The sequence below is a fragment of the Manis javanica genome, chromosome 2 (genome assembly GCF_040802235.1).
Source record: "Manis javanica isolate MJ-LG chromosome 2, MJ_LKY, whole genome shotgun sequence".
Lineage (NCBI taxonomy): Eukaryota > Metazoa > Chordata > Mammalia > Pholidota > Manidae > Manis > Manis javanica.
This window is the reverse complement of record NC_133157.1, coordinates 95,450,590-95,474,570: the sequence shown is the minus strand read 5'-3', so window position 1 is coordinate 95,474,570 and position 23,981 is coordinate 95,450,590. Positions and strand designations below refer to the sequence as shown.

General features: G+C 38.5%; 1 long non-coding RNA gene across 1 annotated transcript in view; it reads right to left on the bottom strand.

The window, feature by feature from the left end:
- The window catches only part of LOC140847763 (uncharacterized), a 29,483-nt gene extending 12,988 nt beyond the window's left edge, over positions 1-16,495 (bottom strand). Inside the window, exon 1 of the long non-coding RNA XR_012127896.1 lies at positions 15,984-16,495. This is a non-coding gene — a long non-coding RNA (uncharacterized lncRNA). The remainder of the gene's footprint in view (positions 1-15,983) is intronic.
- Positions 16,496-23,981: the final 7,486 nt, after the last annotated feature.

The following is a 23,981-nucleotide window of genomic DNA, read 5'->3' as shown; positions in this document are numbered from 1 at the left end:
TTTTCTGATGAAATTTAATTTCTTTTTAATTTTAGAAAAATTAGTTAACATGAAATGTACCCCAATGACAAATTTTCAAGTGTATACTACAGTATTAGGTACATGCAGAATATTGTATGACAGATCTATGGAAGTTTTCCACCTTTTGTGACTGAAACTCTATCCTCCTGCACAGCATCTCCTCTTTGCCCCTCTTCCAGCCCCATTCAGCCTTCTGCTTCTGTGAGGTTGACTATTTTAGGTACTAATGTAAGTGGAATCATGCAGTACTTGTCTTTCTGTGACTGGCTCATTTCACTTAGCATAATGTACCCAAGGTTTTTGCAAGCTGTCGTATATGACAAGATTTCCATCCTTTTTAAGGCTGAATAATATTGCATTGTATGTATCTACCACATTTTCTTTATTTATTTATTCATCAATGAATATCTAAGTTGTTTCCATGTCTTGGCTGTTGGAAATAATGCTGCAATGTACATGGCAGTGCAAATATCTCTTTGAGATTCTGTTTCTAATTCTTTTGAATAAATAGCCACTAGTGGGATTACTGTCTCATATGGTAGTTTTATTTTTATTTTTTTGAGGAAGCTCCATATTTTTCATGGTGGCTGCAGCATTTTGCTTTCCTATCAGCAATATGTAAGGTCCCATTTTCTCCACATCCTTGCCAATATATGGTATTTTCTTTTTTATAATGGCCATCATAACATGTATGAGGCAACATCTCATTATGGTTTTGATTTGCATTTTCCTGATGATTAATGATGCTGAGCACCTTTTCCTGTACCTGTTACCAGTTATATTTGTTCTTTGAAGAAATGTCTGTTTAAGTTCCTTCTCCATTGTTTAGTTAGATTGTCTATTGTTGTTGAGTTGTAAGGGCACTATGAGTTTTCCTACTGGCTCCACTGTGGCTGGTTCATGCTCCTCTGGGGTGCAGGTGGCTCTTAGCTGGTTTCTGAATTTCTCATAAAGGGAATAGGTGTATTGTTTTGGAATTGATATTTCCATCTAGGAAGGAGGGTCTGGGTATTTCTAGTCTTCCATATTACTGATGTCATTCCCTAAATTAAATTTCTTTGATGTATTGAGTTTTAAGCTTTTAAAGCTTCATATGTGTTGCTTTATCTGTTAATTTATTTACACCCAAGTGTATACACTTATACAAGTATCATGCAGAAATACAGTGATCTTTTCATTTGTGATTTCTCCTGGTGTCAAATTTAGAATGACTTCCTGCACTCCAAAGGAAAATGTTAATGTGTATTTTTAAATCATCGATAGTTTCATTTTTATTTAAATATTTAACTTATATGAACTTATTCTATGTAATGAGGATTATAGACATTTTTCCCAAATAGAATTTAATAATCAATTTCTTTGTAGATTTAATAAGTCATATATACTGTATCCCAAATAATGACATATGCTGGTATGATTTCAATCGTCTGAAATTTTCTATGACTTGTTTTGTGACCTAACATATGATCTATCTGGGAGAACGTCCCATGTGTGCTTGAGAGAAGGTATATTCTTCAGCTATTGGATGGAATGTTGTGTTTATATCAGTTAGGTTGATCTGCTCTAACGTGTACTTTATGTCCAATGTTTCCTTATTGATTTTCTGTCTGGATGATCTATCTGTTGTTGAGGGTGGGATATTGAAATGCCCTCCTAGTATTGTATTGTTTTCTGTTCTTCTCTTTGGATCTGTTCATATTCCTTTTATATATGTAGGTGTACCAATGATGGGTGCATAAATATTTATAAATGTTATATCATCTCTATGGTTGACCCCTTTATAATTATGTAATGATCATTTTTGTCTCTCATTACAGTCTTTGGTTTAAAGTCTATACACCTACCCCTGTTTTCTTTGGCTTCCATTTACTTAGAGTATATTTTTTCCCATCCCTGTACTTTAAGTCTGTGTATATTCTTAAAGCTGAAGTGGGAATCCTGTAGGCAGCATAAAGTTGCTTTTATTGTTGTTTTTCAAATCCATTCAGGTACTTTTGATTAGGGAATATAGTCCATTTATGTTTAAAATAATTATTGATAAGTGTGAACTTATTATGGACTTACTATTGAAAATTTGTTAATTGATTTCTGGCTGTTTTATAATTTTGTTTTGTCTTGGTTTAAGCTTATCAGTACTGTTGCTACTGGCTAGGAATGCCTAGAGCACACACCTGGGGCCATACTACTTGTGACAAGCTTCTATAGACATTTCCCCAACTGGAGTAAGTGCTGTGGCTGGACTAGCCCTTGTGTTTCTTATGACTGCAAAATGCACCTCTAACAATGTCAGGGAACTTTGAAAATGCAAGCTTTAGTGCTCACAGATTCTGGAGGGTACACCTCATACCTGGGGTCACACAGAGTGATGTCACAGGCAGAGAAAGAGACAGTACAGACCTGGGGTTTTGCCTTTATTGGGTTAATGGTTCACTGTCTAGGGTTTTACATCTTTATTCTATTGGTGAATTTAAAGTTATGATTTTATATATATGTATGTGTGTATGTTTATATATGTATGTGTATATGTGTATGTATATGCATATAGATTATATGTGTGTGTATATATATATATACACACAGACACATACATACTTAATTCAATTTTGGCATGTTTTCAAATAAACAAAAAGTATAAAATAAAAATTACCTGTAATCTCTTTAAACACTATCAACATTTTGATACAGAATATACCATATTTTTAGTTTATGCATACATATATACACATAATATTATATGAATATGTATCCTTACATATACACTCCTTTTAAAATAAACTGAATTATTGAGGGGTGAAGCCAAGATGGCGGCATGAGCAGGACAGTTGGAATCTCCTCCCAAAAACATATTTATTTTTGAAAATACAACAAACACAACTATCCCTAAAAGAGAGACCAGAAGACACAGGACAACAGCTAGACTACATTCACACATGCAAGAACCTGGCGCCTGATGAAAGGGGTAAGATACAAGCCGCAGCCTGGCGGGAACTGAGGTTCCTCACGCCAGCTCCCAGTGGGAGGAGACGAGTTAGAGAGGGGAGAGAGAGGGAGCCCAGGACTGCTAAACACACAGCCGAGGCATTCCGCACCAGAGCGCAGACACAGTGAGTGCATAGGCTGCTGGAAACTAGGGAAACAGGACAGTAAGACCTGTGAGAGGTCCCCCAGCTGGCGCCTCTGGGACAAAGAAAAGCGAGTGCTTATTCAAAGTCTTAAAGGGAGAAGGACCCCACGGCTGGACGGAAGCATCCTGGGTCACAGTCCAGCAGCTGGAAATTCCAGGGAACTCTTGATGCACTAACACCCTGGGAAACAGCTCTGAGACCCCTCACGGAGGTAAACAGCCAAACAGCCCCCTGTCCATTAGCCCTCCCGGGCCTCACCATAGTAGAGAAGCAGCCTGAGGCAGGCCATGCCCACAGCAAGGAAGCTTCCTCCATACAGGCCGGGCAAGATACAGAGACTCAGTCTACATGCAATTGCCCAACACAAGCCACTAGGGGTCGCAGTTGTCCCAGTAAAGAAAGGTCAGGAGCAAGTGGAAAGTCTTGACTCTCCTAGCTGACAGACAAGTCAATAGCATACCACTGCACATATCAATATGAAAAGGCAAAAAAATTTGATCCAGACAAGACTAACCCAGTCATCTTCGACATCTTCTACATCTTCCCCTGAGAAGGATCATGGGAAGATAGATTAAACCAATCTTCCTGAAAAAGAAGTCAAAACAAAAGTCATAACCATGCTGATGGACTTGCAGAGAAATATGCAAGAACTAAGGAGGGAGATACACAAATAAAACAATCTCTGGAAGGAATTCAAAGCAGAATGGACGAGATTCAAGAGACCATTAATGGACTAGAAAACAGAGAACAGGAACACAGAGAAGCTGATGCAGAGAGAGATAAAAGGATCTCCAGGAATGACAGAATTCTAAGAGAGCTGAGTGACCAATTGAAATGGAACAATCTCCGCAGTATGGGGTACCAGAAGAAGAGAGAGAAAAAGGGATAGAAAGTGTCTTTGAAGAAATAATTGCTGAAAACTTCCCCAAACTAGGAGAGGAAATGGCCTCTCAGACCACAGAGGTACACAGAACTCCCATGACAAGGGATCCAAGGAGGGCAACACCAAGACACATAATAATTAAAATGGCAAAGATCAAAGAAAAGGACAGAGTATTAAAGGCAGCCAGAGAGAAAAAAAAGGTTACCTACAAAGGAAAACCCATCAGGCTATCATCAGACTTCTCAACAGAAACCTTACAGGCCAGAAGAGAATGGCATGATATACTTAATGCAATGAAACAGAAGGCCCTCGAACCAAGAATACTGTATCCAGCATGACTATCACTTAACTATGAAGGAGGGATTAAACAATTCCCAGACAAGCAAAAGTTGAGGGAATTTGCCTCCCACAAACCACCTCTACAGGGCATCCTACAGGGACTGCTCTAGATGGGAGCACTCCTAAAAAGAGCACAGAACAAAACACCCAACATATGAAGAAGGGAGGAGGAGGAATAAGAAGGGAGAGAAATAAATAGTCACCAGACTGCGTTTATAATAGCTCAACAAGTGAGTTAAGTTAGACAGTAAGATAGTAAAGAAGCTAACCCTGAACCTTTGGTAACCACAAACTTAAAGCCTGCAATGGCAATAAGTACATATCTTTCAATAATCACCCTAAATGTAAATGGACTGAATGCACCAATCAAAAGACACAGAGTAATAGAATGGATAAAAAAGCAACATCCATACATACGCTACTTACAAGAGACTCACCTCAAACCCAAAGACATGCATAGACTTAAAGTCAAGGGATGGAAAAAGATATTTCATGCAAACAACAGAGAGAAGAAAGCAGGTGTTGCAATTCTGGTATCAGACAAAATAGACCTCAAAATAAAGAAAGTAACAAGAGATAAAGGACATTACATAATGATAAAGGGCTCAGTCCAACAAGGGGATATAACAATTATAAACATACATGCACCCAATACAGGAGCACCAATATATGTGAAACAAATACTAACAGAATTAAAGGAGGAAATAGAATGCAATGCATTCATTTTGGGAGACTTCAACACACCACTCTCCCCAAAGGACAGATCCACCAGATGGAAAACAAGTAAGGACACAGAGGCACTGAACAACACACTAGAACAGATGGACCTAATAGACATCTACACAACTCTACATCCAAAAGCAACAGGATACACATTCTTCTCAAGTGCACATGGAACATTCTCCAGAATAGACCACATAGTAGGCAGAAAAAAGAACTTCAGTAAATTCCAAAAGATTGAAATCCTACCAACCAACTTCTCAGACCACAAAGGCAAAAAACTAGAAATAAATTGTACAAAGAAAGCAAAAAGGCTCACAAACACATGGAGGCTTAACAACATGCTCCTAAATAATCAGTGGATCAATGACCAAATCAAAATGTAGATCCAGCAATATATGGAAACAAACGACAACAACAACACAAAGCCCCAACTACTATGGGATACAGCAAAAGCAGTCTTAAGAGGAAAGTATATAGCAATCCAGGCATATTTAAAGAAGGAAGAACAATCCCAAATGAATGGTCTAATGTCACAATTATCGAAATTGGAAAAAGAAGAACAAATGAGGCCTAAGGTCAGCAGAAGGAGGGACATAATAAAGATCAGAGAAGAAATAAATAAAATTGAGAAAAATAAAACAATAGCAAAAATCAATAAAACCAAGAGCTGGTTCTTAGAGAAAATAAACAAAAAAGATAAGCCTCTAGCCAGACTTATTAAGAGGAAACAAGAGTCAACACACATCAACAGAATCAGAAACGAGAAAGGAAAAATCACGACGGACACCACAGAAATACAAAGAATTATTTGAGTGTACTATGAAAAGCTGGGAAACCTAGGAGAAATGGACAACTTCCTAGAAAAATACAACCTTCCAAGACTGACCCAGAAAGAAACAGAAAATCTAAACAGATCATTAACCAGCAACAAAATTGAAGTGGTAATCAAAAAATTACCAAAAAACAAAACCCCCAGGCCAGACGGATTTACCTCGGAATTTTATCAGAGATACAGAGAAGACATAATACCCATTCTCCTTAAAGTTTTCCAAAAAATAGAATGGGAGGGAATTCTCCCAAACTCATTCTATGAAGCCAACATCACTCTAATACCAAAACCAGGAAAAGACCCCACCAAAAAAAGAAAACTACAGACCTATATCCCTGATGAACGAAGATGCAAAAATACTCAACAAAATATTAGCAAACCAATTCGAAAATACATCAAAAGCATAATACACCATGACCAAGTGGGATACATCCCAGGGATGCAAGGATGGTACACCATTTGAAAATCCATCAACATCAACCACCACATCCACAAAAAGAAAGACAAAAACCACATGATCATCTCCATAGATGCTGAAAAAGCATTCGACGAAATTCAAAATCCATTCACGATAAAAACTCTCAACAAAATGGGTATAGAGGGCAAGTACCTCAACATAATAAAGGCCATATAAGATAAACCCACAGCCAACATCATACTGAGCAGCGAGAAGCTGAAAGCTTTTCCTCTGCGATCAGGAAAAAGACAGGGATACCCACTCTCCCCACAGTTATTCAACATATTACTGCAGGTCCTAGCCACGGCAATTAGACAAAACAAAAAAATACAAGGAATCCAGATTGGTAAAGATGTTAAACTGTCACTATGTGCAGATGACATTGTACTGTACATAAAAAACCCTACAGACTCCACTCTGAAACTGGAGCTAATATCAGAGTTCAGCAAAGCTGCAGGATACAAACTTAACACACAGAAATCTGTGGCTTTCCTATAGACTAACAATACACTAATAGAAAGAGAAATCAAGAAGACAATTCCATTCACAATAGCATCAAAAATAATAAAATACCAGGAATAAACCTAACCAAGGAAGTGAAAGACCTATACCCTGAAAACTATAAGACACTCTGAAGAGAAATTAAAGAGGTCACTAACGAATGGAAATTTATCCCATGCTCCTGGCTAGGAAGAATTAATATCGTCAAAATGGCCATCCGGCCCAAAGCAATATACAGATTCGATGCAATCCCTATCAAACTACCAACAGCATTCTTTAATGAACTGGAAGAAATAGTTCAAAAATTCATATGGAAACACCAAAGACCCCGAATAGCTAAAGCAATCTTGAGAAGGAAGAATAAAGTGGGGGGGGATCTCACTCCCCAACTTCAAGCTCTACTACAAAACCACAATAATCAAGACAATTTGGTACTGGCATAAGAACAGAGCCACAGACCAATGGAACAGAATAGAGACTCCAAACATTAACCCAAACATACATGGTCAAGTAATATTTGATAAAGGGGCCATGGACATACAATAGGGAAATGACAGTCTCTTCAACAGATGGTGCTGGCAAAACTGGACAGCTACATGTAAGAGAATGAAACTGGATCACTGTCTAACCCCATACACAAAAGTAAACCACAAATGGATCAAAGACCTGAATGTAAGTTATGAAACCATAAAACTCTTAGAAAAAAACACAGGCAAAAATCTCTTAGACATAAACATGAGTGACCTCTTCTTGAACATATCTCCCTGGGCAAGGGGAACAAAAGCAAAAATGAACAAATGGGAGTATATCAAGCTGAAAAGCTTCTGTACAGCAAAGGACACCATCAATACAACAAAAAGTTATCCTACAGTATGGGAGAATATATTCATAAATGACAGATCCAACAAAGGGTTGACATCCAAAATATATAAAGAGCTCACACACCTCAACAAACAAAAAACAAATAATCCAATTAAAAAATGGGCAGAGGAGCTGAATAGACAGTTCTCTAAAGAAGAAATTCAGATGGCCAACAGACACATGAAAAGATTCTCCACATCGCTAATCATCAGAGAAATGCAAATTAAAACCACAATGAGATATCACCTCACACCAGTAAGAATGGCTACCATCCAAAAGACAAACAACAACAAATGTTGGCGAGGTTCCGGAGAAAGGGTAACCCTCCTACACTGCTGGGAATGTAAACTAGTTCAACCATTGTGGAAAGCCGTATTGAGGTTCCTCAGAATGCTCAAAATAGAAATACCATTTGACCCAGGAATTCCACTTCTAGGAATTTACCCTAAGAATGCAGCTCTCCAGTTTGAAAAAGACAGATGCACCCCTATGTTTATTGCAGCACTATTTACAATAGCCAAGATATGGAAGGAACCTAAATGTCCATCAGTAGATGAATGGATAAAGAAGATGTGGTACATATACACAATGGAATATTACGCAGCCATAAGAAAAAAACAGATCCTACCATTCGCAGCAACATGGATGGAGCTAGAGGGTATTATGCTCAGTGAAATAAGCCAAGCAGAGAAGTACAAGTACCAAATGATTTCACTCATATGTGGAGTATAAGAACAAAAGAAAACTGAAGGGACAAAACAGCAGCAGAAGCACAGAACCCAAGAATGGACTAACAGTTACCAAAGGGAAAGGGACTGGGGAGGATGGATGGGAAGCGAGGGATAAGGGTGGGAAAAAAGAAAGGTGGCCTTATGATTAACATGTATAGTGTGGGGGGTGCACTGGGTGGGCTGTGCAACAGAGAGAAGACAAGTAGTGATTTTACAGCATCTTACTATGTTGATGGACAGTGACTATGAACGGGTATGTGGGGGTGACTTGGTGAGGGGGGGAGCCTTGTGAGCATAATGTCCTTCATGTAATTGTAGATTTGATGCCAAAATAAAATTTTAAAAAAATGATGCAGCTTCTCAAACCACAAGGTTATGAAACTAGAAATAAATTACACAAATAAAATGAAAAACCGTACCATCACATGGAGGCTTAACAACATGCTCCAAAATAACCAACAGATCAATGACCAAATAAAAACAGAAATCAAGCAATATATGGAGACAAATGACACCAAAAATTCAACAACGCAAAATCTGTTGGACACAGACAAGGCAGTGTTAAGAGGGAAGTTTATTGCAATAAAGGCCTACCTCAGGGAAGAACAACAATCCCATATGAACAGTCTAAACTCACACTTATCACTACTAGAAAAAGAAGAACAAATGAGGTCCAAAGTTAGCAGGAGGAGGAACATAATAAAGATTAGAGCAGAAATAAATAAAACTGAGAAGAATTAAACAATACAAAGAATAAATGAAAGCAGGAGTTCATTCTTTGAGAAAATACACAAAACAGATAACCTCCTTGCCAGACTAATCAAGAAAAAAAGAGAACCTGCACACATAAACAGAATCAGAAATGAGAAAGGAAAAATCCCTATGGAAACCACAGAAATACAAAGGATTATTAGAGAATATTATGAAAAAAGATATGCTAACAAACCAGATAACCCACAAGAAATGGATACCTTTCTAGAAAAATGCAACCCTCCAAAGCTAACCCAGAAAGAACAGAAAATCTGAACAGACCAATTACTATGAACAAAATTGAACGGGTAACCAAAAAACTATGTAAGAACAAATACCTGGACCAGATGGCTTCACTGCTGACTTTAATCAAACATTTAGTGAAGACCTAATACCCATCCTCCTGAAAATTTTCCAAAAAGTAGAAGAGGAAGGAATACTTCCAAACTCATTCTATGAGGCCAGCATCACCTTAATACCAAAACCAGTCAAAGCCTGAAAAAAAGAAAGTTACAGGCCAATATTGCTGACAAACATACATGCAAAAATACTCAACAATCTACTTCTAGGAATTTACCCTAAGAATGCAGCAGCCCAGTTGGAAAAAGACAGATGCACTCCTATGTTTATCACAGCACTATTTACAATAGTCAAGAAATGGAAGCGACCTAAGTGTCCATCAGTAGATGAATGGATAAAGAAGATGTGGTACATATACACAATGGAATATTACTCAGCCATAAGAAGAAAGCAAATCCTACCATTTGCAACAACATGGATGGAGCCTGAGGGTATTATGCTCAGTGAAATAAGCCAGGTGGAGAAACACAAGTATCAAATGATTTCACTCATCTGTGGAGTGTAAGAACAAAGAAAACACTGGAGGACCAAAATAGCAGCAGACTCACAGAACCCAAGAATGGAGTAACAGTTACCAAAGGCAAAGGGACTGGGGAGGATGGAGGGAAAAGGGGCATTATGATTAGCACACATAATGTTGGTGGCAGGCTGGGGAAGGCAGTACAACACAGAGAAGAGAAGCAGTGATTCTATATCATCTTAGTATGATGATGGTGAGTGACTGTAATGGGGTATGTAGGGGGGAGGGGGGACTTGATAACATGGGGAGTCAAGTAATCATAATGTTATTCAAGCAACTGTACATTAATGATATCAAAAATTTTAAGAAAGTACAGCATTTCGCCAGGAATAAGAATGAAACATAGATCTCCTACCTTGTAGTGGTGAGCATCGAGTTCCATGATGCTGATGAAGTTAGAAGAGAGTTAGGGACACCACCTGCCTCACTCAGAGGCCAGGGCGGCCTGAGGAAGCAGGCTGGAAGTCAAAGAGAGACAGAAAGAGAGACACTCTTCATGGATATCCAGTTGGGCTGTTGGGGTCTGATTCCAGACACATGGGCCTTTAAGGAGCCACTGAAGTGTAGCCTCAGCCTAGACTCTGGAAGTTGCCCATGGCCTTCCTCAGTCCCTCACATCCAAGGAGATGCCTCTGAAGGGGAATCCTGGACTCCACTCAGGTGACTTTCCTGGCTCCCAAGGGAGATGGGGTATCCACTGAGGGAGACGCAGGGGAACCTGTTACTCGAGACTTTGAGATCAGCAGCTGGGCTAGTCCCATTTAAGTGGCTGACAAGCGCCCAATGTTCTGTGCCATAGACAGCTTCCTTCTATAAGGACACTGAAAGAAAAGGCAGGCTTGGATGCTGATACTCACCTCCGAAGTTATCCTGGACGAACCCTCAAAAATGATGCAGCTTCTCACACCACAAGGGTATGAAACTAGAAATAAATTACACAAATAAAACAAAAAAGCATACCATCACATGGAAGCTTAACAACATGCTCCTAAATAACCAACACATCAATGACCAAATAAAAACAGAAATCAAGCAATATATGGAGACAAATGACACTAATAATTCAATGACGCAAAATCTGTGGGACACAGACAAGGTGGTGCTAAGAGGGAAGTATACTGCAATACAGGCCTATCTCAGGAAAGAACAATCCCATATGAACAGTCTAAACTCACAATTATCACAACTAGAAAAAGAAGAACAAATGACACCCAAAGTCAGCAGAAGGAGGAACATAATAAAGATTAGAGCAGAAATAAATAAAATCAAGAAGAAAAAGCCACACAAAGAATTAATGAAAGCAGGAGCTGTTTGAGAAAATAAGCAAAACAGATAAACCCCTTGCCAGACTAATCAAGAAAAAAAGAGAGCCTGCACACATAAACAGAATCAGAAATGAGAAAGAAAAAATCACTACAGAAACCACAGAAATACAAAGAATTATTAGAGAATACTATGAAAAATTATATGCTAGCAAACTGGATAACCTACAAGAAATGGACAACTTTCTAGAAAAATGCAACCCTCCAAAGCTGACCCAGAAAGAACAGAAAATCTGAACAGACCAATTACTAGTAACAAAATTGAACTGGTAATCAAAAAATTACCTAAGAACAAAACACCTGAACCAGATGTCTTTGCCGCTGACTTTAATCAAACATGTAGTGTAGATATAATAGTCATCCTCCTTAAACTTTTCCAAAAAGTAAAAGAGGAAGGAATACTTCCAAACTCATTCTACGAGGCCAGCATCACCTTAATACCAAAACCAGTCAAAGCCTGAGAAAAAGAAAATTACAGGCCAATATCGCTGACAAACATACATGCAAAAATACTCAACAATCTACTTCTAGGAATTTACCCTAAGAATGCAGCAGTCCAGTTGGAAAAAGACAGATGCACTCCTATGTTTATCACAACACTATTTACAATAGCCAAGAAATGGAAGCAACGTAAGTGTGCATCAGTAGATGAATGGATAAAGAAGATGTGGTACATATACACAATGGAATATTATTCAGCCATAAGAAGAAAACAAATCCTACCATTTGCAACAACATGGATGGAGCTAGAGGGTATTATGCTCAGTGAAATAAGCCAGGTGGAGAAAAGCAAGTACCAAATGATTTCACTCATATGTGGAATATAAGAACAAAGAAAAACCAAAGAAACCAAAAGACTAGGAACAACAAATTCTCGTGAGGATGCGGAGAAAAGGGAACCCTCCTACACTGCTGGGGGGAATGTGAAGTAGTTCAACTACTGTGGAAAGCAGTATGGAGGTTCCTCAAAACACTCAAAATAGAAATACCATTTGACCCATTTGACCATAAACCCAAGAATGGATTAACAGTTACCAAAGGAAAATGGACTGGTGAAGATGGGTGGGAAGGGAGGGATAAGGGTGGGGAAAAATAAAGGGGGTATTAGATTAGCATGTACAATTTGGAGGGGGGAGCATTGGGAGGGCTGTGCAACATAAGAGAAGACAAGTAGTGATTCTACGACATCTTACTACACTGATGGACAGTGACTGTAATGGGTTTGTAGGGGGTCTTGGTGAAGGGGGAAGCCTAGTAAACATAATGTTCTTGATATGATTGTAGATTAATGATAACAAAATTAACAAACAAACAAACAAATAAATAAAGAGCATCAGAGTTAATATCATTACCTTTGTGGTAAGATAGAGCTAAACTTAACATAGTGCTCCACTTATTGTTATAAGGTCACAGATTAACTGTTGAATAGCCTCAGTTTCTTCACTTCTAAAATAGGGAAGGATAACAGAGCCAACCTCATAGTATATAATTTAACATGATTAGCACAATTTCCATTGTACAGCAAATACACAATAAGTATTAGCATGTATGTATTATAAGTTTTTCCTATCAAACATGAACTCATGAAGGTAAATTTTTGATGGCGATTATAGGACCAACCTTAAATAGGCTGAAGACCAGACTCTACTCAATACCCTGGAGATGTTACTTTTGCAAAGGCAATGTGCTATAATTTTTTCCTTCTCTTTATTTTTCCAGTCAGCTCACACAACACACTTCTTACTGAAAGCCACAAGTAGGGAATCACACTGTAATTAAAAGATTGATCTTCTGGAAACAATGTTTAATAACAGGCACAAAAAAGTGTGACTAATTCTGCATTTTCAAACACTTTCCTTAAGTTAATTTAACCTGAGCTGTTTGTGAACCGCCTAGAAATTCTAGAATCAGTATGTTCAGGCTGAAATCAAAGGACCAGAGAGAAGAGGAAACAAATACCAATTGGCCAGTTCATTCAGATCAGGGGAGCCTTGTGAAAAAAAAAGCAGGTGAACACACATTTTATATGCTCCAGATGCTAACAGCTCAGATATGCAATGGCAATTTTTGATTTTTTGTGTGTTCTCTAAAGGAAAAATCTATCCTTATGCATATATATATATGTGTGTGTGTGTGTGTGTGTGTGTGTTTGTGCACGTGTGCTGCAGGTCTACTGGGAAAATCACTTTGTATATTGAAAAGACAAAAAATAAAAGTGGCTCTGAGCAAAAAAGAAATACTCAAGAAAATATTAGCACACCAAATTCAAAAATACATCAAAAAGATCATCCATCATGAACAACTAGGACTCATACCAGGGATGCAAGGATGGTACAGTATTAGAAAATCCATCAACATCATCCACCACATCAAGAAAAGGAGGACAAAAACCACATGATCATGTCCACAGATGCGGAAAAAACATGACAAAATTCAACATCCATACATGATAAAAACTCTCAGCAAAATGGGTATAGAGGGCAAGTACCTCAACATAATAAAGGCCATATAAGAAAAGCCCACAGCAACATCATACTTAACAGCAAGAAGCTGAAAGCTTTTCCTCTAAGATCAGGAATAAGACAGGGATGCCCACTCTCCCCACTGTTATTCAACATAGTACTGGAGGTTCTAGCCATGGCAATCACACAAAATGAAGAAATACAAGGCATCCAGATTGGTAAAGAACAAGTCAAACTGTCACTATCTGCAGATGACATGATATTGTACATAAAAAACCCTAAAGACTCCACTCCAAAACTACAACTAATATCTGAATCCAGCAAAGTTGCAGGCTACAAAATAAAAAGAAATCTGTTGCTTTCCTAGACACTAATGATAAACTAGCAGAAAGAGAAATCAGGAAAACAATTCGGTTCACAATTGCATGAAAAATAATAAAATACCTATGAATAAACCTAACCAAGGAAGTGAAAGACCGGTTCCCTGAAAACTACAAGACAGTCTTCAGAGAAATTAAAGAGAACACTAATAAATAGAAACTCATCCCATACTCTTGGGTAGGAAGAATTAATATCATCAAAATGGCCATCCTGCCTGAAACAATCTACAGATTCAATGCAATCACTTTCAAAATAACAACAGCATTCCTCAATGAACTGGAACAAATAGTTCAACAATTCATATGGAACCACAAAGACCCAAACTAGCCAAAGCAATCCTGAGGAGGAAGAAAAAAGCAGGGGGGATCTCCACTCCCAACTTCAAGCTCTACTACAAAGCCACAGTAATCAAGATAATTTAGTACTGGCACAAGAACAGACCCACAGACCAGGGGCACAGAATTGAGATTCCAGATATTAACCCAAGCATATATGGTCAGTTAATACATGATGAAGGAGCCTTGAATACACAATGGGGAAATGACATCCTCTTCAACAGCAGGTGTTGGCAAAACTGGACAGCTACATGTAAGAGAATGAAACTGGATTATTGTCTAACCCCATATACAAAAGTAAACTCAAAATGGATTAAAAAAAGACCTGAATGTAAGTCATGAAACCATAAAACTCTTACGAAAAAACACAGGCTAAAATCCCTTAGACATAAACATGAGCAATTTCTTCATGAACATATCTCCCCAGGCAAGGGAAACAAAAGCAAAAATGAACAAGTGGGACTGTATCAAACTAAGAAGCTTCTGTACACCAAAGGATACCATCAGAAGAACAAAAAGACATCCTACAGTATGGGAGAATATACTTATAAATGACATATCTGATAAGGGGTTGACTTTCAAAACATATGAAGAGCTCATGCACCTCAACAAACAAAAAGCAAATAATCCAGTTAAAAATTGGGCACAGTATCTGAACAGACATTTCTCCAAAGAAGAAATTCAGATGGTCAACAGGCACATGAAAAGATGCTCAACCTCGCTAATTATCAGGGAAATTCAAATTAAAACCACAATGAGATATCACCTCACACCAGTTAGGATTATGAACATCCAAAAGACTAGGAACAACAAATTCTCATGAGGATGCGGAGAAAAGGGAACCCTCCTACACTGCTGGGGGGAATGTGAAGTAGTTCAACTACTGTGGAAAGCAGTATGGAGGTTCCTCAAAACACTCAAAATAGAAATACCATTTGACCCGAGAAATCCACTCCCAGGAATCTGCCCAAAGAAAACAACTTCTCAGATTCAAAAAGATGTGCACACCTATGTGTACTGCAGCACTATTCACAGGAGCCAAGATATGGAAGCAACCTAAGTGTCCATCAGTAGATGAATGGATAAAGAAGAGGTGGTACATATACACAATGGAATACTACTCAGCCATAAGAAATAAACAAATCCTATCATTTGCAACAACATGGATGGAGCTAGAGGGTATTATGCTCAGTGAAACAAGCCAGGCTGAGACAGACAAGTACCAAATGATTTCCCTCATTTGTGAAGTATAACAACAAAGAAAAACTGAAGGAACAAAACAGCTGCAGAGTCACAGAACCTGCTGTCTGGGGGCCACGTCCCACTAAACACACAGCCCACCGGCCTGCACCTCAGGGGGACCCCCGCCCACGCCCCGCCTACCTTGAACCAGCTCCTGGAGAAAGTGGAGCTGGAGCGTCAGGAGCGGCCACCACCTGCGCCGCCAGCTGCCCTCCACTTTGGAGTCGGCTGCCCCACGTCCTGCCAGGGCTCTCGGGCACCGCGCAGGCTCCGCAGTCTAGCCGCAGCTGCCGCGCAGGGCAGGACAGGGACCCCCGCGGGCCATACAAAGGGGCCGCCACCTACCCACGGTCTAGGGCCCTCACGCGCCCGCAGAACGGCCCGTTAACCGGGGGCGGCGGGCTTCGAGGGACACGGCAGCGGCGATGGCGAAGTTGTCAGCATGGCAATTCCCGTCAGACCGCCTTCAATGGCCCTGCAGCAAGAGCACACGGGCAGCGCCGCGCCTCCTGAGGAGTCCGGCTGAATCTAAGGAGTTGCTGCTTTCGTTTTCCTCCCAGCCCGGTGCAGGGGAGAAAGTGCACCCCCACGGGCACTCGCGGTGCTACTGACTACTGAATACGGAAGTTGGCCGAGTCTGCAGCTACCGAGCAGCCACATGAAACAAGTATTTTGCGGGCTTCCCCATTGGCGGCCTGCTCTGCGTCGGCGCTCACTTATTGGCCATGAGGGATGCCTGTCTGGGGCGGGTCTGTGAGTGACTTTGCGCAGTCATTGGCAGGCAGCACCATCAGACAGCCAATGGGCCCGCACGCAGAACACATAGAAACTGAGCAAATCAGCACCGGATTCACAGAACCCAAGAATGGATTAACAGTTACAAAAAGGAAAGGGATGGGGGTGGATAGTTGAGAATGGAGAGATAATGGGGGAAGGGAAAGAAAGCATCAATTAAGATTAGCATGTATAATGTGGTAGGGGCGTCACAGGGATGGCTGTACAACACAGAAGACAAGTAGGGATTCTACAGTATCTTACTGTACTCATGCACAATGACTGTAATAGGGTATCTGGAGGCATCTCCATGATGGGGGGAGTCTAGTAAACACAATATTCATGTAGTTGTAGACTAATGATAAGTGAACAAATAGCAAATAAGTAAGTAAATAAATAAATCCATCCATACATATATACATACACACATAAATAAATAATAGAATACAGCAGCCCAGTTTAAAAAGACATGTGTACCCCTACGTTTATCCTAGCACTATTCCCAATAGCCAAGCTAAGTGTCCATCAGAAGATGAACAGTGCAATATTCTTCAATCATATGAAGACAACAAATCCTACCATTTACAACAACATGGATGGACCTAGAGCGTGTTATGCTAAGTGAAATAAGCCAGGCGGACAAAGACAAGTTTCAAATGATTTCACTAACCTGTGGAGAAGGAGAAACAAGAAAAACTGAATGACAAAACATGGGCATTTAATACCTTCAAAATTTAAATGTCAAAGACTTCTGTTACTTGAAGATAATCACCAAATGAAAGAATTAATGAATGAAAATAGTCTAAAGGTTAAACAGGATCATATTAACTTTTAAGTTTATAAGTAAATCCCAATAGTTTATTGTATAGGGATGCAAAAAAGAGTACCAATGTTAGAAATGATTTTTTTAACAAAAAGATATACAGTGTACTTGATAAATAACTGTAACAAAAATTCCAGGTCATACTGGTGACAGTGCCTGCCGTCGAAGTCGAACAGTCTGAAGGGGAGGCATGGAGCTGAATAAATGTACAACTCACTCTGAGAGGATGCCCAGTCAAATTGGAATGTAACATACAGCCTTTATTCTCCTCTTTTCCTCTTTTTATACACACTCAGGAAGGGCAGGTTAACCAGGGATCAAGAAACATGTGCTTGAGTATTGACATACTTTTTTTCAAAACAAGCATACTCTGTCCTCAGGATAGATTCTATCTTAGCACACTCAGACACATTTAGGAGTTGTTATTATTCTTAGCAAACTCCCTTATACCTGACCATTCTTTCACCCTAGTCTCTCAGCTGTCCTCTCTCAGTTCCCTTCAGGTTTCAGCCATCTCCAACATCTCCCCCTTTTTTCTTTAATAAAACAACCAACCCAACTCAGACTGGGTCAAGGTATGTGCCTGTCTTAGGTTGTATGGTTGAAGTAAATCCTTACCCAACATGGGGCTATAGTCCTCTGTTGACCACTGGCTGTCTTAGGTTGGTATTTACAATTCAACCATATCTTACCCATTATTGGCTACCATACTTGACTTTAGAACTTATGATTTACAAGTGGCGGGGGGGCGTCTGCAATTTCAAATGATGCAGGTCTCTTAATGCTTGTTGGATGAGTTTCCACATGCTGCGAAGGACACAAGGCCCAAGTAACAGCAATAGAAGACATAAAATGCTTAGGGTTAAGAGAGATGTGACGGCATGCCAGAGACTATTCAGGGGTTCTTTGATCATGTCTTTTATCTGATTTAATATATCAGATGCAGTTTTGGCTGCAAATAAGATATGATTTAAATAGTTCTGTGGTGACTGGGGATATAACTCCCCCTTTTTTGTCTTTTCCAACTGAGCTTTAAGGGTGCCATGGGCACGTTTCACAGTGCCTTGGCCTTGTGGATTATATGGTATTCCAGTTTTGTGTGAAATATGCATTACATGGCTGAGATTGAACATGTTGAAAGACAGACATAATTTGAATATATATACATAGGTTTTAACAAACTACTAGTTAAATTGCATACACACATTAACAGAATAGGACTACAGATACATAACAAAGGCAGACTTACAATTACTAGTTATATCTAATGATATTAAGAAAACTAGTTAGATAACTCAGGCATTTGTGAAAACTTATTGACAGTATGATGGATATCATCTAATTGATTTTGGGTAGTTTGAGAAAAATCAGACAAATTGAAACAGCACATTCTTGGAAACTGTTTACATCCTTCATGTTCTTTAAACAGCAGACAGTCTATAGTAGCCCAATTTTAAAGTACTGCAAGTTGCAGTTCTCTCAGTTCTTGGTTGAGTTCAGATAATATATAAGCAGTCAAATTTGTTGTTTTGCTATATGTGCAGGCCAGCTTAGATATCTCCTTTAGCATTCCAATGACAAGTCCAGGAACCTGCAGGAGGAATGCAGCTGCAACTGCAAGAGCGGCAGGATCTGAAAGTTTCAAGTTTTCATGACAATCAGATGGCAGAGCTAGGAGAAGCTTCTTGAGCCTATATCCAGGATGTAGAGCAGGAAGAATGCGTCCCACATCATAGTGTGAAGAAAGGGCTTGATATGCTTTGTTATTACACAAAAATACCCAACCATTTGGAAGTCTATATCTAGAAGACAATTTTACATTGGTTGTACAATTACAGTAAGAGGCTACATGAGTACAATTAATATATACGCAATCAGTAATTATAGTAGTACTAACAGGTAAATTTAATTGGGCATCAGGAGTAAGCATCTTAAGGGGAAGAGTGATATTTCTGTAACATAAAACATTCAGTAATAAAGTTTGGCATTATTCCCTTTGCAGTGCTTTCCAGGTAAATGTACATTGGGTAAATAAGCCAAATTAGTCAAATATTTTCCTTAATGAGAAGAAATTCCACTGATATGTTCCAGGGGCCCTCTGGAAAATATCAGAGTTAATTAGAGGTAAAAATACTTTTTCAAATTTGGTCTTGGGAAGTTGTCAAAAGTTTTTAAGGCACTTGCCTAAATAGAATTATAGTTATTAAGTAACACTTATTATTTAACCAGAATGATAATAAGAAAGTTTAAAAGCAAATGCAGAAGGTTACATAGTTGTTAACACTTAGCTTAGTCTTTTTAATATTAAGATCTCACCTTCCCAAACACTCAGACAACTCATTGAAACCTCAAGCATAAGAAACTGCTTTAATAACTAATTAGAAAACTTTCTACAATCTTTCAACAGTAAAGGTAGAGCAATAAACTTTTGTTCTTTTAACAAGCAAAAATTCTAGTCCTGCTGTGTACTTGATATCAAGAACCATTTGCTTTCAATTTCACACAGCAAGATCATATCAATCCTTCACAAACTTCCCACAACTTTCCTCTTACATTTAGTGTTTTCTTTCCTTAAACAAACAGCTGTACTTTTGAATAGTTATCTTCTTTTACTTTCAACACAATGCATTTTTATTCCTTATACCTTCTCTTATTAAAACATACATTCTTTAACATACACAAATGTTTTCCTTATTAAGTAGTTTTTATTAGAACTTAAAACCATTTGGTACCTTAACCTTCAGTGAACACTGGAAAATAGACCATTGTAAACTGTTACATAGCAGTCTTCATATTGATACATTTATGAACATATTTTATCATTTTTGGAAATGTGCCTTACAGCACAATTTCTCATTAAGTACAAAATATGTCTATATAACTTAGCAAACTTTGAGAATTTTGGTTACCACAAAAATTCTCAGGCTGTTTGCAGATACATACATAAACTTTGGCAGCTAAAAACTATAAGTACATGTCTGTTTCACTTAAACTTAAATTAGCATTAATGCTTAATATTTTTATAAGATTTTCTGGAAATTTGAGAATGCCCAATTTTCATAAGTGCTTGTTTTTAAATCAATTTTTATTAATACCATCCAGAGGTAGAAATTATTTTTTATTTACACACTTATACACACAAACATACAGACTGAGACATAATGACTACAGTTAGCAACACTTTTCATATAAAAACATATACAAAGACAAACTGACATAAAGATTTGAGTTACTAATATTTAATTGCCTTCTTTCTTCTTAGTTTATTTGATTAAAGTACTTCAGTTTTCAAGAATACACTCTAAGGGCAAGCAGTTTACATTACTGGTTTAAGGTTTAGACAGCCCCAGTCCAGGGGCCTGGAAATAAAATGCATGTACAATTCTAGCATGAGTTATTTAAAGCCAGGCTGTATTGCAAAAGATAAATTTCTTCTATCTCAGGGACTCTAGTTTATAACTTCTGAATTTTTAAAAATAATGATGAACCTACTAAGTAGAATAGATTTTCACTGAAAGAATTTAGAAAACTAGTTTCATATTGTAGTAGTTCATGGGACTTTTAACTATTTCCTTTCCTTGTGGCAAAATATATTTAGCTGCATAACATTATATTGCATAATTCTCTCAGGGGCCAAGCCTCTCTAATCAGAGAGTTTGTACTGAAGCCAGGTTTGGGTGCAGAAGATAAGACACTTCTTTCAAAGAGTTTAGGGATTGAATTACTCTCAGTTAGTTTTCCTAGTTTTTTCTGCCCGAGATTTAATCATTTCTTTTTTTATTTTTATTTTGGTATCATTAATACACTATTACAGAAAGAACATTATGTTTACTATGTTCCCCCCATCACCAAGCCTCCCCGACTTACCCCTTCACAGTCACTGTCCATCAGAGTAGTAAGATGCTGTAAAATCACTACTTGTCTTCTCTGTGTTGTGCAGCCCTCCCTGTGTCCCCCACACACTAAACATGCTAATCGTAATGCCCTCTTTCTTTTTCCCTGCCCATATCCCTCCCTTCCGACCCATTGTCCCCAGTCCCTTTCCCTTTGGTAACTATTAGTCCATTCTTGAGTTCTGTGATTCTGCTGCTGTTTTGTTCCTTCAGTTTTCCTTTGTTCTTATACTCCACATATGAGTGAAATCATTTGGTACTTGTACTTCTCCGCTTGGCTTATTTCACTGAGCATAATACCCTCTAGCTCCATCCATGTTGCTGCGAATGGTAGGATCTGTTTTTTTCTTATGGCTGCGTAATATTCCATTGTGTATATGTACCACATCTTCTTTATCCATTCATCTACTGATGGACATTTAGGTTCCTTCCATATCTTGGCTATTGTAAATAGTGCTGCAATAAACATAGGGGTGCATCTGTCTTTTTCAAACTGGAGAGCTGCATTCTTAGGGTAAATTCCTAGAAGTGGAATTCCTGGGTCAAATGGTATTTCTATTTTGAGCATTCTGAGGAACCTCCTTACGGCTTTCCACAATGGTTGAACTAGTTTACATTCCCAGCAGTGTAGGAGGGTTCCCCTTTCTTCTCAACCTCACCAACATCTGTTGTTGTTTGTCTTTTTGATGATGGCAATCCTTACTGGTGAGAGGTGATATCTCATTGTGGTTTTAATTTACATTTCTCTGATGATTAGCAATGTGGAGCATCTTTTCATGTGCCTGTTGGCCATCTGGATTTCTTCTTTAGAGAACTGTCTATTCAGCTCCTCTGCCTATTTTTTAATTGGATTATTTGCTTTTTGTTTGTTGAGGTGTGTGAGCTCTTTATATATTTTGGATTGCAACCCTTTATCAGATCTGTCATTTATGAATATGTTCTACCATACTGTAGGATAACTTTTTGTTCTATTGATGGTGTCCTTTGCTGTGCAGAAGCTTTTTCACTTGATATAGTCCCACTTGTTCATTTTTGCTTTTGTTTCCCTTGCCCAGGGAGATATGTTCATGGAGAAGTCACTCATGTTTATGTCCATGAGATTTCTGCCTATGTTTTTTCATAAGAGTTTTATGGTTTCATGATTTACATTCAGGTCTTTGATCCATTTGGAGTTTACTTTTGTGTATGGGGTTAGACAGTGATCCAGTTTCATTCTCTTACATGTAGCTGTCCAGTTTTGCCAGCACCATCTGTTGAGGAGACTGTTATTTCCCCATTGCATGTCCATGGCTACTTTATCAAATATTAATTGGCCATATATGTTTGGTTTAATGTGTGGAGTCTCTATTCTGTTCCATTGGTCTGTGGTTCTGTTCTTGTGCCAGTACCAAATTGTCTTGACTGCTGTGGCTTTGTACTAGAGCTTGAAGTTGGGGAGTGAGCCCCTCCCCCACACTTTATTCTTCCTTCTCAGGATTGCTTTAGCTATTCGGGGTCTTTGGTGTTTCCACATGAATTTTTGAACTATTTGTTCCAGTTAATTGAAGATTGCTGTTGGTAATTTGATAGGGATTGCATCGAATCTGTATATTGCTTTGGGCAGGATGGCCATTTTGACGATATTAATTCTTCCTAGCCAGGAGCATGAGATGAGTTTCCATTTGTTAGTGACCTCTTTAATTTCTCTTAAGAGTGTCTTGTAGTTTTCAGGGTATAGGTCTTTCACTTCCTTGGTTAGGTTTATTCCTAGGTATTTTATTCTTTTTGATGCCATTGTGAATGGAATTGTTTTCCTGATCTCTCTTTCTATTAGTTCATTGTCAGTGTATAGGAAAGCTACAGATTTCTGTGTGTTAATTTTGTATCCTGCAACTTTGCTGAATTCGGATATTAGTTCCAGTAGTTTTGCAGTGGAGTCTTTAGGGTTTTTTATGTACAATATCATGTCATCTGCAAATAGTGACAGTTTAACTTCTTCTTTACCAATCTGGATTCCTTGTATTTCTTTGTTTTGTCTGATTGCTGTGGCTAGGACCTCCAGTACCACGTTGAATAACAGTGGGGAGAGTGGGCATCCCTGTCTGTTCTTAATCTCAGAGGAAAAGCTTTCAGCCTCTTGCCGTTCAGCATGATGTTAGCTGTGGGTTTATCATATATGGCCTTTATTATGTTGAGGTATTTGCCCTCTATGCCCATTTTGTTAAGAGTTTTTATCATGAACGGATGTTGAATTTTGTCGAATGCTTTTTCAGCATCTATGGATATGATCATGTGGTTTTTGTCCTTCTTTTTGTTGATGTGGTGGATGATGTTGATGGATTTTCAAATATTGTACCATCCTTGCATCCCTGGGATGAATCCCACTTGGTCATGGTGTATCACCCTCTTGATGTATTTTTGAATTCGGTTTGCTAATATTTTGTTGAGTATTTTTGCATCTATGTTCATCAGGGATATTGGTCTGTAGTTTTCTTTTTTGTTGGGGTCTTAGTGTGGTTTTGGTATTAGGGTGATGTTGGCTGAGTTTGGGAGTATTCCCTCCTCTTCTATTTTTTGGAAAACTTTAAGGAGAATGGTTTTTATATCTTCTCTGTGTGTTTGATAAAATTCCAAGGTAAATCCATCTGGCCTGGGGGTTTTGTTCTTGGG